Source organism: Takifugu flavidus, chromosome 4 (genome assembly GCF_003711565.1).
Source record: "Takifugu flavidus isolate HTHZ2018 chromosome 4, ASM371156v2, whole genome shotgun sequence".
Lineage (NCBI taxonomy): Eukaryota > Metazoa > Chordata > Actinopteri > Tetraodontiformes > Tetraodontidae > Takifugu > Takifugu flavidus.
Genome location: NC_079523.1, coordinates 1,941,770 through 1,960,460, shown reverse-complemented (window position 1 = coordinate 1,960,460; position 18,691 = coordinate 1,941,770). Strand labels below are relative to the sequence as shown.

Below are 18,691 nucleotides of genomic sequence, written 5' to 3'. Positions count from 1 at the left end.
CCCCTGAGTTCTACTGTGGACTAATGAAGCGTGACCCTCCAGACCTCACATGCACTCTCTTCACCCAGGAGAGTTAGCTACGCTACCAGAAACCTGCAGCTGTCACCAGAGAGATGGCTGAGGGAACAATATACAGCTGTGGATGGATGGACACGTGGGCAGCCGGGAGGCGTTCAATGACAGTGACGGACATTTGGACAAAGAATTATGTTATGTTTTCATACGGAGAGCAGAGAAGAGGGGAAATATTATAAGAGAACAGTAAAAAAGGACATAAATTTCAAGTCTTCTTTTGTAATTACTGTCATAATCTCTATGCAGACACATCACCAGACGTGTCCCGTCCCACCAGCACGTGGGACACGATAATAAATCATCTATGTCAATATGTGTGCTGTGTAGGCTACAGCCTCACAAAAGATGCTGTCAGAGTCCTCACTTTGAAGCTGTCACTTAAAGCAGCAGGGAAGCTTTTAAAGACTCCACTGCACCTGTGTGCATTACAGTTTCCAGCCTTTTCATGCGTTTCCCTCTGATCTACACGCTCTGAAGTCCCGCAGGATTGTCCCCTCGTCCAGGACAATAATCACATTAGTGTGTGATCCTCGCCGAGTCGCCGGCAGAGAGATGAATTCCAAACTTTGACTGCAGGGACTGGAATATTATTTGTGAGAACCAACACAGCACGCTCCTCTACATCCATTCACTCCGACTGAATGATGCTGGCAATTTCCCCAGATGAAACTTTGCCAAGGCAACACATGATCGATGGCTCCTGTAGCCCAAATCCTCACCTCCATCAGACCCCAAAGCAATTTATTTCTGCCAACAACTCGGAATTTCTGATGTCCCTGCGGCAAACAGAGTTGCAGCAGAATCTTGGATGCACGGAATCACCTTTGCTGCTTCATCCACTTTAATCCCTGCAACTCTTCCATATACAGCAAGTCAAAATTGGGACTTCAGCTTGTGAAATAGCATTTGAATAATCTCCTCCTTGCTCAAGGTTAGCCTGTGGACAGTGTTACAGTAGCCAGGCTGTTTGACAAGGCTGTCGGACACGCAGCTTCTTCTCCCCATCTCTTACTGGGAGTCAAACCGATCCGTCCTGATGCATAGCACCTTCCATAGATTGCACTAACCTGGTGTTAGAGCTGAAGGTTTGTTTTCATCGTCCGGTTTCATTAGCAGCAGTACTGGAGGCACTGGGAGGTCGGCTCTGGTCTTACTGGTGAGTCGTTACCTCGGTAAACAACGCTGTGTTCAACTGTGTGTTGTGTTCTAGAGCTCCTCCAGGCATTTAATCTGCTTTCAGCATAATAAAACCTAATCCACTACACCTACAGCTAATCTAGTCCTTTCAGCAGTTTCCATTTTAAATTGTGAGTTGACTGTCTTTATTAATATTATTTCCCAGATTTCTAATTTACTGCAAATGAAAACGTCAACAGGGCGGACAGACAGACAACGGTGGACACCCGCTGTAGTAATGCTGTCAGCCTGTGGGAACCACTGGCAACTGGTCACAATTAAACATTTATGGTGTCAGTCAAAACACCACAGTTCTGTTAATAGTTTCCAAATGTTTTTACACGGAGAAACACAAAAAAAAACTGCGTACAGTGCAAATCTCTAGCAACGGCTTAAACTATATTGGTAGATGCACAACGGGATACTTACAAACTCGGACTTCATTCGCAGCTCCAGTCTCCATCTGAGGGTTTCTTCTTCCAGTTTAGGCAATTAAACCCACAGGAGAAGGAAACCTTGATTAAACCTGATATGAAGATACACGCAGAGCGCTCGCGGAGCTCTGCTCCGCTCTGCGTTGAGAAGAACGGAGGCTCCGTCGTCACATATGTTGCCAAAGCCTCTAGTCTGGCAAAGGCGCTCATTAAGCTACTGACAGTCTTTCCCACAAAGCCCCCCATCCAAAGGCTATTCAACGGGTGTGTACAAAGGAGAGTGAAGGAATTCAAGTTTTATTTCATCCTCCCGTAACCCGCACATCCCCCATCGGCTGCGTGAATGACTGCACCTGAAGGCACAATGAGAACTACTTATTTGTAATGATCAACTGAGGAGGAAATGTGAACAACGAGTCGGGAAATCTGTTAAGTTCTGCAATTGCTGCAATCTTCTTCACTCAGCTGGTGACAATCTCCTTAATTGCTAATGCTGCAGAAGACTGTCACCAGGCATTAGTCCAGAGCTGTCAGTTCCTGGGAGCCCCCCACCCCCACCCCCACCCAGCCTGCTGTAAAATATTTCACTGAAAAGTCGATCTACTGCCTTTTACATTGAATTCAAGTGCCGACCGTTGGTGAAATGACCGTGCAGATGCACTTGAGTGGAGGCTGGGTGACATGTCTGGGGAAAGCTCAGTGCAGGGGAGAGTGCTGAGACTGCTGATAAGAGCCTTCCACCATCCCAACATACAAAAACCAACACGTTCCCTCTCCTCGGCACAAGAGGGGGAGGGGTGGAAGCAGCCCCAGTGTGGATGATGTATGATGTGGACCCCAGTCGCAGGCTTGAGCTTTAACCAGGAGAAAGGCAGAAAATGAATGGGGGGGGGGGGACTGTCCTGGTTGAATTATGCTGATGTGGGCTGTAACCGTGGTGAAAAACCAACCAAAGTCATGGCTGCACCAAGAGGAACCAGCAGCAGCGGATAACAAGGTTATTATTACTCAGGCTCTGCAAATGCTGACAGCTGGTGCAGGTGGAATAGAGCACCTGGAGAGGTGCAGCCATGTTGCTCTTCAGACATGTTATACGCTCACCTAAATAAGGAGCTACTGTGGATGAACCAGGAGGGCAGACGGAGCGTTCTCCTCTCCTTTAGTTCCGCAAAATCAAAATAATTCTGCACGGAAGTGAGCAGTAAGACCCTTCACTGGAAATCTTGCTTCATGTTTCTTTTTTTTTTTTTTGGCTAATTTGGTTTAAAAGACAGACGGTGAACATAATGAAGGAGGGCTAAAACTGGATCTGAGATTTTAGCCGGGAGGGGGTGACTGGTCTTTTCAGGAGGGGAGCAGTCAGCCAAAGTCAGTAACTGAGAACACTCACACGCCTCTGCAGCGTCTGTGCAGGGCTTTGGAGCCCGTAAGCTCTCTTTCAGCTACGGCAGGATGGAGCTGCCATTATGGCCACACAAACAGAGGGAAGCCTTATGAACTTTGCACAAATGCTTAGCGGTCCTGGGGTGGACAGCTCTGGAAGTCGGGAGGAGATTGGTAGCTCCGGGGGCGGCCTGCCAGTTCCAAAACGCTTAGTGTTGATGCACTCAGGCCAGACAAACCTGACATTGTCCTGGCCACTGCCCCCCACAGAAAGCCTCTTCCTCTGTGTCTCTGCTTCTCCAACTCATTACCATTTCCAACTCAGCTGATCCACTGATGCAAACAGGACTTTTCCTGGAAAGAAAGCAAATACTCCAGCAATTTCATACAAGAAGACACTTCAGAATGTGGAAGTGTCCACCATTAATGTAGATATAAGCTGTTGTTCAGACCAGGATAATCCGCCGTTGCCCGAGCAAAGGTTTACAACATCTGATTCCTGGCACATCTGTCTTATCTGTCCCACGCAGCGATCAATGAACGTTATCTGAGTGCTACAAGATGAGGGTCTGCAGCCATGTCCTGTCAGTGGGATTCAAATAATGCTCTCGGGGTTCTAAGCTGCCTTTTGCCCTTTTGCTCTGCACAACAGCACAAACCTGGTTTAAAACTAAGATGTTCTAATCAAGTAACAAAGCCTAATAAACGCCCCACATCAGGGTTTTTATCCTGTGCCACCTTAAAATCTCAAAAAACCAGCTGAGATAAATCATCAGTGAAGAACTCCCTGAGTGCTGAGGTGGTACAAAGACAATGTTTCTACCCGTTGGCAAATGTACTGGCTGCATGCAGTGTGAGGCTCCTCATTGAACTTTAGGCACGAGTCCCATCGTGCACAAGTCATCTGTTCCTCAGTCTGTCACAAACGGTCAATAAGAGTCCAACCTGGCACTCTGAGACAAAAGCAGGCAAACCATTAATATTACATGTGTGAGCAACCAGGAAATATGGAAATCAATGCCGATCTGTACTGTGCTTGTAGGTTCCCATAGCAACAGCTATTGCCATCTTAATGCTGCTCATTTAGTAATCGCCGGTTGATGTGCTCTGTTGCTGTTTCCCACAAAAAAATTCATGCGCTGCAGGTCAAAGTTTAGCAAGTCAAACTGAGAAAAGGTTGGAGCTGTGACGGGGACGTTTTATGACCTGTGGCTGCAAATTCAGAACAGACGAAATTCCAGTAATGCAGCTGCCAGTGTTTCTATTGAACGTTCCATTATCCCTGACACTTTAACAGTGTCCACAATTGCTTCCAGATCCACAACAACAGCTGATTTATGTAGCACAAAGCGCTACAGAGAAACCCCTCAAACAACAGATCATCTAAGAACATCAATCAAAGAAATCAAAAACACGAGTTGGGGCCGCGCACCTCCTGTGTTTCACCTGTTAAGAGCCGCTGGGGAATTGACTAATTCCAAGACAAACACTAGCGCGCGTTCACTCATTACAGCGTTAGCAGGCAGAACCGGGGCCAAGGTCTGTACCAGACTGGGATCCAACTCCCTCTGCTAGACCGCCGGACATCAGAGCTCCACAGATGGCGTGCACAGCGACGATGGCAGCGGTCGCGGCATCGCTAGTCTTGATCGCCACACCTAATAAACAAAAGAGCGTCTGTTCCGTAGCGGCCCGTTCAGTTCAGAGGTGACCTTTGTTTAGAGAAACAAACAAAACATTTTGGGATGAAGTATACGACTTGGGGCGCGGGCGGGTCAGTAAAAGACGTCTGACAGAACTCTGCGTCTGTCCACTCAGACGTCTGTGTTATCGTCTTTCCTCAGGTCACATCCAGCCATGACAAAGGCCTCTGCTCTCCTACCTTTTAGAGTGTGTGCACAGCTGACGACGAGTGTCCAGCAAACACCGACTTGGAAATGAATTATAATTAACGTGCTGTCTCTCAGTGAAATGTGTCGGCATGGTAACCGGTCTTTGAGACGCACCCTGGACACGCATCCATACACTGTCCATAGGTGTTCAGAGCAGGTCAGTCAAATCAAATCTCCTTCTCAGAGTGTGGCTCACTTGTTATCCTGATGACAGGTCCCACACAGGCTGGACGGATTAGTGGAGCTCTCTAGCGGTAACAGACCACCTGCTATTGAACAGAATTCAACAAAACACACTCGAGGCAGCAGAAATGTTTTCCTCAGTAATAATGTGCCATCAAGAAGGATTAATTCTTTCCAGAAAACAAGCTTTTTCCTGCTTATAGTGCTCTGACAAGGAAAAGCAGGGCAGATAATTTAGTTACCCGCCCACTCGCGATACGCGGTGTGGATCTAATAGCCTTTTAAGGAGTGGCCTGCTGGTCACCTCTTTACACACAACCCGGGGTCAGGCCTGCAGGAGCACTGAGGCAGAGCAGCCCGTCGCGCTACACAGTTAATCCTGCAGTGGAAAATGTTGGTGGGATCCGTTTCACATGGACGCACAGCAAGAGATGAGGAGGCAGACCGGTGTCTGAGATAAATTAAAGCTGCGTGTGTGCGGGTGTGGGTGGGTGTGTGTGCACTAGGTTGGGGGTGCTCAGGGCGAGGCTTTATTTGTATGTTTTTACACAGACTTGCTGGGAAGTAGGCTGGCTGCACAACCTTTCACGCTTCGTCCTCTGGGCCATTCACTGAGCGTATAAAAAGAACACTTACAGGTTCTACGCCAGTGTGTGTGGGCTGATAATGTTTCTTTGCCTTGGCAACAATAGAACAGCCATCATTCTCTAATATTCACCTCAAATATATCCTGTGAAGACAAAGACAGCACGCAGCACTTTACCTTCATCACACAGTGGTGGGAACCATTCCTCCCATTAGCCCAATTAGCCCCCGTCAGGCGCAGTAGCCCCCGGCCACGAGTCAATACGTACACGAACAAGTGCGCTGAAATGCAACCTTGTGGTTGTCATTGGTGATACTGCAAGTGTGATGTATGGTTCAGGAAAAGCGTAAGAACAAGACACTTGGGGAAGCAGCGGCTTATAAAACTTAAACCCGTTATAAACTATTCAATGAGTCTGGAGGGTGTTGTTGACAAAGTTTTGCCTACAACCTCATGAATCAAGTAGACGCCTCAATAAATCACAGACGTGTTTAGAAATTTATGGATGAACATAAAGAATTTCCCCAGTGCCAAACCTGATAGTGGATAGTGGCGCTAATAATAAATGACCAGTCATAAAAGTGCCCGTTTTCACTCATTATTCAATGTTTTATGGGTAGAAATTGTGAGGACCTGTGACCACGTGAAGGTGCGCTGAATAAAAGAGGTTAAACTGAAGCTGCAGCTGGAGGCTGGTTCATCAAATCAAGAGCTGAACGTTCTCAATGTCACTTGAAAGGAGGCTTGAACAAACGAGCCCAATGCAGATTCCAACTGCAACAGAGGCACACCCAGAAAGTTAGCGTTTCGCAACCTAACAGAACAGACGGGGCATTAAAAAAAGCGGTGAATGGGGCTTTAGGAGCTGGAGCCTTTGTCAGGCTAACATCAAACGCTCTGTCTGAGGACAGAATAAAGCTTTGTGTCTTTTGTGTTGGGGGAGATCTGCTTTCTGCGGCGCTAAACGTCACACAGAGATAAAACATTTCACTGGAATTAGTCACTAATTCCTAGACAAGCACGAAAATGCACATAAATAATCAGAAATACTGATGTGAAATTATATTGAAATGTGTTTATTTCGGTCTCCAGAGAGCTGAGGGAGAACCACTGTCCTCAGGTTCTACTGATAAGATAAAAGAACCTTTAGATGCAATTTGGTGCTGTAACGTCTCCTCCAGGGGGGATAAATTGAATTTCCTTAATCGTAAAATCGAAGCTGAACAGAAGAGTAGAAAGGAAGATAATTGGGAATTAAATCAGTGGTGTTGGAGTGATATGTGTATCAGCAGCCTCGAAGAACGACGGCAGCAATAATCAAAGCCGATCATTGCTCATAGATCCGGTTGGCAGCTTGGGCCACATTCCACCTACATGGTGGCCAAATCCGAGTCACGAACTCAGCTTACTTCCTGGCACGTCCACACGGATGCCGGACAATCAGGCCGCCCTGCACCGACGTAACGCTCATTTCTTTTGATGCTAAACTCAAAAGAGTCAAATTAAGAGGGCCTTTTCCACAGTGACTCGTAGGTTCAGTGTTATATAATAACTGCAGACGCTGATAATGAAGAGCTGCAAATGTGCCCAAACCGTCCTGGATTTCAACATAACCTTGAGCAGCAGATTGAAAACTTACTGGAAAGTTGTCAGTCAGCTTTGTGATCAGGTACCAGTGTGGTGCTGATAAGAAGCAGGTGATAATCTTGTTAGACAACACAAGGCAACAACACAGTCGCCTCCAGTAATTTCCTGTTTCATCCAGACTTGTCGCCACCCCGTGCTGTCCGTCCATCCGTGCGTTGGTCCACACAGTGCGCATCACATGATTATCATTTAATTAACATGGACAGTGCTGTTTTATCTCATCTTCAGTGGGTTCGATAATAGATAACCTGACATGCTGTAAATGGAGTGAAGAGAAAAGCTTAATGCATTCTGTTGGCTAATCATTCACAGGGTTCGACGCAACAGCAAACGCGCTGCACCAGAATGTCACTCAAGAAAAACCTTTTGACACATTGTCAATCCGGCAGGCTGGAGTCTGCCTGCCTTCCAGCACCCGGCCAGATAAGCAGCCATTACCTTCCCCGAGCAATCACTAAATCCTGCCTGCACTTCATTTATCACCTCACAGCAAGTTTCTCCCCATCAAAACTCATTTTGACACCATTTAACGAACAACTGTCGTGACTACGCCTCCATTTGCTTTCCCCACACCGGCATCTGCAGCTTCACAGAGTCGAAGTGTCGAGGTCGGCGGGTAGAAAAGCTCCGATGAAAACAGAGCGGCAGAAACAAGCTGGCGTGCTGATTCCAGCAGGAAAACACAAGGACTCAGACAGCCTGTTTAGGAAAAGTCCAGAGTTTTGTTTTTGTCATATTTGTCATGTCCTCTAATGTGTCTGGGCTTTCATGCAGCCGCAGCCACCATTAAGGAGGACATGGCCATGTCGTGACATGAGAACCCTTATTAATGTGTTAAGAGCTGGAGGCATTAGCATTTTGGACGCCTCTGAATGGAGGCGTTTGTTCCTCTTCCTGTGCCCCCCTGAAAGACTCTATTAAAGGAAGCTTTAGGAATGGCTCTGTTTTGGACATGCTGGCGTTGGAACAGGATGGAAAGAACTCTGAAGAGCAGCTTTTCCTCGAAAACACGTACGGTTTATTTCAAGTAACAACGCAAACTGCTGTTCTGTAGCGAGGAGGTATCAAAAGAACCAAACTGCTTTTCTGCAGATAAATCACATAAACAAGCATCGCGAAACATTTTAGATAAAAGCCAAAATGGAATCAGAAAACCCTCCTCTAATGAAGAGATTGATCACTGCTGTGCAGCAGGACATGCGCTCTATCAGAGACGCTCCAATCTTCCCACCTTCAGCATGGTGCCTTCAGAACATCCATTATGCATTTCCCCCGCCTCAGCTAATGATGCTCGGTACACAGAAAGATGCAGGCATCTTCGAATTCGACTCCTTATCGTCCGAGATCTGCTGTTCTCCCATCCACAATGAGGTTATTGGAAAAACAGTATTGATCGGAATAAACTGGAACCAGCGCGGCTCGCTAATTAGCTACAAAAAACTGTGTCACTTCTGGCTTATTGAAGACATTTACTTCATTTGTAAAGATGAAATCCCCCTCAGCAACATTCAGTTTCACTAGGTTTTTATTTTAGGTTGCTTTAAAAAAAAAGATAATGTTTGCATTCTGTACTGCTCACTTTAATATATGGTGCAAATATAAGTCTGGGAATAAATCAAAGCTCTGCTCCTGTCTTAATCAGTGATTTACCCCAAAAACCTTGAGAGTTGGAACAATCAGTCATGCACAGGAGAAATTATTCAGTTTTGCTATGAGGTTAATGAAAATAAAACTCCCAGAGTAGAGTTGGATTAATGTGAAAGCGTATTGATCAGTAAAGTGCATGTTTGGAGGAGGGGAAGAGTGGCACGTGCAGCAGATCCAATCCCGATGACTGCGGGCTGTTCTAGAAAGAGTTCATCTGAAAGCCTGAAAATCTATACTGTCGCTGTGGAACGACGCAGCATTGGGGGTTGAAGATCTACTATTGGTAATTGGGAAAAAAGAACATCATGTAACATTTTTCACTGTGACTGGAGAAATAAAGTAATTTGATGAATGTGCCTTGTCAAGTATTGATTTCCAAATATTACATTTAAAGCGGTCTCGAACAACAGAGGCCATAAATCATCTTTTTGTTAGTTTTGCACACATTAACTATCACATTCTGATTGGGACATTCTTTGATATCAACACTTGGCTGGTTAACATTTTAAAACCCAATTAGTGGAGCGATGCATCCAGAGTGCATCGCTCCAGCAGCCCATCCCCCCACCATTTCCCCAATTCCCTCTTCTCAATATTGGAACAACAGCTCCTCATCCAGATTTTAAATGAAGATAAATGAGGACAAACTCCCCAGTTAGACGCCTTCATTGATTTAAGGGCTGCTGAAACGGCACCTCGACACTTCTTCGCGGCACGTTTCTGCTACGGTGGCAGAACCGGAACAATTCATAAACCTGAAGGGTTTCCCGAATTATACCTGGTGCAAACATCAGTTTAATATTGGTGTCATGTGCGCGTAGCAACCGTACCAAACAGTCTTCTAAATCTGGAACAGGAACGATCTGCAAATTCATCTCGTCATGAATCATTGGCGTGTTCACACCCTGAAGTCCCAAATGAAGCCCTCGAACGTGCTGAGGCAGCAGAACCGGGGCAGCCATTAGTGTCCACACCAGCGCCGCCTTAATGATGATGCCTCTAGACTTGCTGTGCTCTGCAATCTGGGCACCAGAACCCACTTGGCTCCGAACGGGAGGGATTCCCCGGCACGCTGTTCTGTCGCAGTCAGGCGACGTTTGCACAGCAGGAATTTCATGCATCCGAGCTCGAGTTTTGAATTTCTGCTCCTCAGCCTGAGCCCACAAGTCCTCCAATAAAGTGAGGCGAGCATGAAAATGTTGCAGGAGTTGTGCGTCGCTGTTTGAACTCACACGGGTTCATTTCACCTGCTTCATCGCGGCTGGAGTCACAGCCGCTTCGGTGTTGTCAAAAAAGTTACTCCGTCTACATCCGAGAATTATTTCTCTCCACCAATAATAGCTTTAATAGCTTGTTTGCTAACGCTTTATACACACAGCTGTTCCCCATCCATTTGCAACCCAGACAGTGGAAGTGAACTGAATATTTCTGAGACGCTACAGTGACAAGAATATTAAACCCAAACGGGGTCTATTTCCCAGAGAAAGTATTTAAAAAGCTATCAGTCTAACTGTTATTTCTGTGCTTTACATCTCCGGAGGCGACAGATGAAGCTGTTGCTGTTGAGATTCCTTCTTTCCCTGTGATCCTCACATTCTTCTGTCAACTTACAAGCAGAACATCGGTCTTGCTGTGTCGCGTTAACGCGCTCCCCTTCAAGAACCGGAGGGGACGTGTTTTTCACTCACTTTGAATAGTTCTTTCCACTGTAATTGTGTGGGGGACGAAATGAGGCGTGCCGTTCGCTTCGTCGCCGAGGCGGCTGAAACGGAGCCAACCCGGAAGCCGCTCTGCTCTTAAGAGGGCGGAAAAATGAGCAGCGCGTTTGAAGCGAAGTGGCCGCCGTTGCCAAGTCTGCAGGTCTGAAGGTTGAGTGAGAGCCAAGAAAGTAGGGCTGTGTTCTCTGTTCTATTGTGATCGGAGCGAGGGGGGCCTGCACAATGGAGGGGGTTAATAGCACTGCTGCTGACACACTTTCGACCCCGGCTTAAGTCCCATCGCACTGTAGGTGGTAAAGAAAAGGAAGGCTCACTGATTAAAGGGGCCCCCATGTGCTTTTAAAGACATTTGATACGGCCCGCGAGAAGACCTGCTCGTAACCTTCAGTTTCCTCACCTCACCACCGCTAAACCACAGGAAGTGGAACCATCTGTAACAAACGGGGGAACCGGAGACTCGATGACTGCACGGGGGCAGCCAAGTACTTCCCCAGCAGGTGAGGTGCACCACAGCAGAAGAAGAGAAAGATACGCGCCCTCGGGGAATCAGACGGCACACACCCGCGAGGGCATGTTGGCCTGGACTTCACCCGCCTCACAGTGTGAAGAGGATGGCCTCAAATCCACAACGGAGCCTCAGCTGGAGGAGGTGGCGGAAAGAGGGGGATTACTGAGGTGTGAAAGGTTAAAAAAAAAACAGAGGTAGGAATTAGTTACCACGGGGGCACACGTGAACTCGTCAGCTGTCAGAGCTGACAGCCCTCAAGGCTAATGGTGGCTATTAAACATGTTTTCTGGGATGATGTCTGCCAACATCCCGTGTCAAACTGTCATCCATGACTATAATGGCCCCCGAATTATCACCCCCCCCCCCATGGAGTTGGCAGGCTCTTGTTCCTCCATTATAAATAGCAGCAGTGACATCGGCGTGCATTAGCTCCTCCTTATTGTGCAGCGGAGTCAGAGGAGTTTTATTTCTTTCTCAAATAAACTTAAACTTTTTTTCCTCTTCTTCTTCACTGGAGTTAATGAGTTCACGGGGAAAGACATCACGCATGACTGGATGGAATTTAATGTGCAATTTCAAAAGCGGCTGTGAAACACAAGTGGTCTGAGGTTGGCGAACGCCTCACACACAAAAACACCGTTCCTTCCCCAAATGATGTCCCGTTTCTCTTATCAGACTCGTGGCGCCGAATTAGAGGAAAAGCTGCTCCCAGGACTCAGTCCCTCAGTCACCACATCAATCATGGTGGCATGAAGGCAATTTAAATGTAAATTCTTAAAAACCAAAAACTGCAGCTCTTTAGGAGTCGCCAAAGTTGGAGACGACTTCACCGGGAAGACGAGAAAAAAGCATCCCAGAATAACTGTTACGTGTCACATCTGTTGGGGGAGAGTTTGCAGGAATATCAAAGAAGAATTCTCTGGGATCACCTCCATTGATCTGTTTTGGTTGCTTAAAGCTGCGCTCGGAGCCTCTGAGCCGCTCCAAATCGGCAAAGCTCACGCTAAAATGAAACTGTACTCCGATCATGGCCGTGCTGAGCTTTAAGCCCAAAACCTCTGGATCATCCAGATGTGGAATCTGACTGTCAGCTTGACCAGAACTTGAACTGGAGCACAATGGAATGAAGCAAAAGCATCTGGACTGTCAATCACTGACAGATGCTCCACAGACAGCAGAAACACTCCTCTGTCTTCATCCAACCATCATCCATCCATCCATCATCATCCATCCATCATCCATCCATCCATCCATCCATCCACCACCCCTCCATCCACCCACCCCTCCATCCATCCATCCATCCACCCATCCACCCATCATCCATCCATCCATCCACCCAGCCACCCAGCAGCCAGCCAGCCAGCCAGCCACCCAGCAGCCAGCCAGCCAGCCAGCCAGCCAGCCAGCCAGCCAGCCAGCCACCCAGCAGCCAGCCAGCCAGCCAGCCAGCCACCCAGCCACCCACCCCTCCATCCATCCATCCTCCATCCATCCATATATCATCCATCCACCACCCTCCATCCACCCACCCCTCCATCCATCCATCCATCCATCCATCATCATCCATCCATCATCCATACATCCATCCATCCACCCACCCCTCCATCCATCCATCCATCCATCCACCCACTCACACATCTCACACTGAATACACATAAAGCTGATTCTTCATCAATGATGAGACACAACGTCTGATTATTTTCCAAACAGCCAACGAGTCTCCAGCTGCTGATCCGACATGACTGTGACGGAACAAGTCCAGCTTTGCCTGGCAACACTCTCTGGATCAGCACTCACAGGGAAACGGGGCCGTCTTAATCACACCAAATGGCATTTATCATTCATTCTATCAATGTTTTCTCTGGCTCTGTGTGCTATTCTGTGCATTGAGCAGCTTTTTAAAAAAATGAAGAACGGGTATCAAATTTCAGAGTGGAACTGATTGTGCTGGTGTTTGACTAGAACGATGCTAATAGCAGTTTTCAGCAAATCCACAATAGTGATTAGCTAATGCTGTTAAATACTATTTAGCCATAGTAACTGTCACGTGCAATAAAAATGAGTCGCTTCATAATAACTAAGTTATTTAATCTTTTTTAGCTTTAACCCTCAATTTTCAATTAAAACAAAAAGATCGGATGGGGCGGCTGCTCCTGTTGTACAGACAAATCCATCTGCGGCTACTCATTAAATGTGGAAACCACAAAAAAATAGAAGGTGAGATTATTTGCAATCCAATGAGACCAAGACGTCCCAGTTTCTAGGCAAAAAAAACCGTCTTGTTAAATTAATGAGGTCAAAAAGGTCGGCGGTTCAGAGCAGGTCGCACTTTTAAAATGGGAACATGGAGCTCCACCAAGATGATGAATTCTTTTGGATTCATTCCATCTTGGCTCGATTCCTGCACTCAACATTTGTTCCGTCTGGAGGTGAGTACATTAAGAAATGAACACGCTGAGTTTGGGCTCGTTTATGACGCATGACAAATCATCTCAATATTAAATCCTGCTGGAAAATCCTGTCGCCTTGACTGATGACAGAAGTTCTGTGTTTGGACAAAATGCGGATATAAGAATGAAAACCAAGGAAGTCTTCCGTTTCCTGTTTCAGTCCATCGGCGACGTTACATCCTCCATCATGTTTTATTATTCCATCACGTTTGATATTGGATGGGAGTTTTGCTTGACTCCAGGCCTCGGTGGACTAGCAGACATGAAGCTTGTATGTTCACACCACATCGACATACGTACACGGAGCAACATCAGCTTCGGGCGCCACGCAGCCCATTAAAAGCACCTTACAGACCCCGACGCTGTGTAATGAGGCCCCCGGGGAAGCGCGTGGACACGGGGCACCGCCATCCTGTCACACTAACATATATAACTCACCTCCGTCTGCTGCACAATCTCATCTAACAGACAATCAAGAACAGAGTCCTACACTAAAATTACATTTTAAACAAATTCCTTGTGGCTGCAGAAAGAGGATGTCCTCAACCCTGCGGTATACCTGTGTAGATATAATGGGACGCCGAAGAACGACCATAAATAACCGGCCTTTTCCACATTAGAACCCGCTCTGCTGCTGTAATTGCAAACTGAGTTAAATGTCGTGGTTGGGGACTCATATTTGGCAATCGAGAGTGAGGCAATTCAAGATGGATCCCTGGATCAGATACATTTGAAACAGTTTCACGTCTGTCCCAGCAGCCTCTGTGTCCCCTTGTCCCTCACACATGTCCTTCTCCATCCTGGGTGCCCTTCACATCTGGGTCCCAGGGGTCCCTTTGCAACCTTCCACAAGCAGCTTCACACAATACCCTTCATGGAAGACAAAGCCAGCGTGATACCAGACTTCTCTGTTCTTTTCTCTACATTTGTCACTTTTACTTCCGACGCTCTTTGTTCTTCTTGCCTCCGTATGCATCAGTTATTCCAAATTGAACCTGCAATTGAAATGGAAATCATCCCAACATCCCAGTGGCTTTAGAGCAATAACTTCTTGCTCCTAGAGGCGTAGCTGTCATTTTTGTTGTTCCTCAGAGATTCTCATGGTTGTGTTGCCCTTTTCACCAGCGCTTTGCCACAAACATTGAATTTAGAGTCTATTTACCGGGTGATTCAACAAAGGCTTTAGAAATCAGAGTCGGTTTGCAAGAATCAGGACAATATGTCTGAAAAATGAGGGTGAAGCTGACAGCAATGCACAGTAGGATTAAATTCTTGTCATGTGGCTCCTTCCTGGTTCCCTGGTCGTGGGGTTTTTGAGCAGTATTATGTAAACTGCTTAATTAAACATAAAAAAAAAACCTATTTGAAAACCGTATGAGACACTATAACAGAACGCATCATTCTCCCTGTCTCTCACTGCAACAGGGGGTGGACCATTCCCAGGAAAAACACATCCACAAACAGCCTGGAGGAAAAAAGGAAGGAAAACAAACCAAAGATGCGCATAAACGCTCATAAAAAACTCAAACGCTGGCATTTTCCAGATGATGAAATGTAAACATTAGGATACTTGGGCAGACATGAATGCTTGCACTTCCTTTAAGAGGCATTAAAAACAACACATATGTGCAAAATGTGGCTGTCACAAAACAATGTGTGTCACACAATGGCCTTCAGGCAGGACTGTGCACGGCAGGTTCTGCCACTGACCTCTGACCCCCCTCCTGCTGGGACAAAAAGCACTGCGCATATGAGATAACGCTGACCTCTGATTTGTCCTTGTATTAACTTTCCTGATTAATTGTCCGTGCAGTGGCAGAAATCACTGATCAGGGTAACCCGGGGGCCCCTGATGATGCAGTGACCTGTTCAAAAAAGAAATAGAGCTTGATTCTGGTGATCAGCAGCTCTTATCCTCATCAACCCTCTGCTCCTCCATCCCCCATCAAAGGCGGCGAGCAGGGAGTCATTTACAGCCTGGCTGGCTCTCGGCTCTGAACCGGTCGCAGGTATCACATAAAATCTGCCAGGGAACAGTCATGAAATGAATATTTCATTTCGCCAAACCTATTTCCAGAACGTAATGGCTGGAATGTGGTTTTCCGGCTGCCGTCGTGACAAACATGAAAGAGGAGGGCTCAGGTACGCCGGCACTGCAGCACCAGCAACTCTGCCTGCAGCACGTTGACACTGTAATTGCATGTAGTGCCGAGCTGAACATCAAGCATCTGCTCAGTCTGCTTTATTAGATATGAGTTGTTTTACATTTGCCCGCTGGATGAGCACCAGTGACCTGTGCTCGTAAGTCGGGCTGGAATCAGGATCTTTGGTTTCTGAATAAAAGGACATTCATCAAGCGGCTGAAATGAAGCAGCAGTACAATCCTGAAGAATTCAGGGTTTTTTTTTAAATCTTGTGCTGCAAAACTCAAATCCACAACTTGCTGCAGCTCAGCCACAGTGAATGTGCGTCTGTCGGTCTGCTTTGTTGGCGTCCAGGTGCACCCACAGGAGGCACAAAGAGGAAACCTTCTGTGTTTTTCACAGAAAAAAAGCGGCCTCTCAGACTGGATGGCAGAGAGCAAACACACATTATGAGTCCAAACATGCCTCTGCAACACAAACACACACCTCACAAACCAAACTGCTTCATTTTCCTCACAGTGCGAGACACATTTCCAGGTTATGATGCTTTCAGATCCCGGAGGTGCTGACGACACATCAAGCACTGAACTCACCAGCACGTGTGCGCGTTCTCATCATCGTACTCGCTTTTCACTGCTTTCCCAAATGGAAGCAGCTTATTATGATTGTAATATTGTTATACTGCTGTAATCACACAGTTCTGGCACTTGTTGCTGTGCTGGAAATTTGGCAGACTTGTGTTATTCATCATGTGTGAAGAAAAGATCTTCCAACTCAACAGCAGCATCTGCAAGTGAAGCTGTTGAAGCCACGGCTCAGAACCTCGTAAAGCTTCGCCAGGTTTTCAAAAACTGAGAAACCGGTCGGATAACGACTCCCTTCTCTCTGTTTTTGATAGCGTCAGATTTTGTCAGATAGCGTTTGAAGAAAGGGACCAATGTCTGCCACAAAGAACATTCTGTTTCCTGCATTTTGTAATCATAGAGTTAAAAGAAAGAAAGGGGTCCATGAAATGCACCAGGTCAGCCCTGCATATTAAGTACGGAGAACACAGGCTGACGTGAACCAGCTGAGAAGATGGTGGACACTTTGCTTGTCCAATTACTGGCTCTTGTTCAAATTGTTTGGTGAGAAGCATTCGACCTACTTCTGGACACAAAGCATCACTGCCCTGAATACAGAGCGGCTGGTGAACACGTGTGATGACAACAGCGTTCAGAGCCTCTTGTCTTTGGCCTGGAAATAAAACTCAGGCAGCTTACCTGATGTAGGATCATTCATAGCCTGTGTGCTCGGGGCCCGACATGGAAGGGTGCAGTCGGGACGATGTAAGGAGGATCTGCTGCATTTGGAGAACAGCTTGAGATGATTTGATTTACTAGCAGCGGTCTGACCTTCAAAAAGCCTGTTTTAAACCTCGGAGCAGAGTCGCTGTGAGCCGCAGGGCCACGGCGCTCGTCACTGCGCCACATGCTGAGCAGAGTTCTTTGGAAAACCACAAACTTTGTTACAGACGACGCAGGCCCCGATAATTGTGTCAAGCACAAAAGAGAAGCATCAAAAGGAATACAAATATGAAATTATGGGTAAACTATGAAATGCTTGAGTTTCCAGGGATTCCCTCAAAGGCTTAATCTATAATGAGACACAACACAGAGGAGATCAACGTTTGAATCCCTCTCACATGCTGCATAATAAATTTGCATCCTTGTAAATATTCATATTAAGGGAGTCACTTTATAAAGCATGTGAAATAGATGTGGGGTGTGTGAATGCAACCTGTCAAGCTAGACTAACACACAACAGGAAAACACCACAAGACCGGTCTTTGAATTAGACTGATGTGAGGGTAATCGCACTCATCGGAGAGTCATCAGTCATTCTCCTCTCGTGTCAGTCGTCCTTTACACTCACACACAACCACCCAATATCCTCATGTGTGGAGAGGCTTTTTTTAAAAAAGAGGATGTGATTTGTCCACATGTGTAAACACCCATTTGTGCAGAATTTCAACATCCAGAGCTGCAGATGTCGATCAAGACTGGTTCTGTTTGCTGGTGGATGCAAGTGTGCTTCAGCTCAGTATGAGGAGGCAGGCTGATGGTCAGCAGGGTGGGAAAAAGGCTGGCAGAGCAGCATCAGCACTCCTCATCACGTGCACTGTAGAACTAAGAGCAATATCGCCATTAAGCCTGAAAGTATCAGGCAGGTAAACCTGCTCCAGCTGGATTCACCTTCAACATGTCTCAAACCACAACTCAATATTCTACACGTGAAAATGGTTCAAGGAGAACTACGTGTTACCGCAGGGAATCTTCCCTTTTTCCTCCGCACGCACCTGCCACAGATGGACGTGCGCGATCAAATATCACCAAGCTGCGCGTTACACGTCACACCTTTCTTAATTAAAAGAGAACTGCAACAAGTAACAGTCAACAGGGAGTCGGGGTGGAAATAACCTGACTGACACAAAGATGGTGAAAACTCACCTTGAGGGCTCCGTCAGTCGCGCCGAGTCGGTCCCCAAAGTTGAACCGCTGGAGGAGAGCCGAGGACGCGGGCTGGAGCGCTCAGTAACGCCGCTGCGCTTGCCTGGCACTGGAGCCGGAGAGCCGCCTCCTCCTCCTCCTCCTTCTCCTCCTCCGCCCCCTGGATGCTACTATCACCAACCCCCCCGCCTCTGCAGGGCGAAAAAAAAAAAGTAATAGCGTTTTCTTTTCCGTCTCCTCCAACAAAGAGAGACTTAAAGAAAAGAAGGGACCCTATCGCAGTCAATAGGTTTTACCAAACCCCATGGCAACGCAGGGAAAGCGTGAGTAACTTCCCCACGTTGTGACCGGGTTAAAGC

At 46.9% G+C, this 18,691-nt stretch overlaps 1 protein-coding gene across 3 annotated transcripts in view; it reads right to left on the bottom strand.

Moving 5' to 3' along the window:
* The window catches only part of chl1b (cell adhesion molecule L1-like b), a 41,846-nt gene extending 23,357 nt beyond the window's left edge, over positions 1–18,489 (bottom strand). For 2 of the 3 annotated variants that reach the window (XM_057030193.1, XM_057030195.1), the window contains exon 1: positions 18,333–18,489. The gene's annotated coding sequence lies outside the window, so the exon portion shown is untranslated. Of the gene's footprint in view, positions 1–1,680; positions 1,893–18,332 lie in introns of those variants that run through there. The other variant, XM_057030194.1, reaches the window with a different exon arrangement.
* Positions 18,490–18,691: the final 202 nt, after the last annotated feature.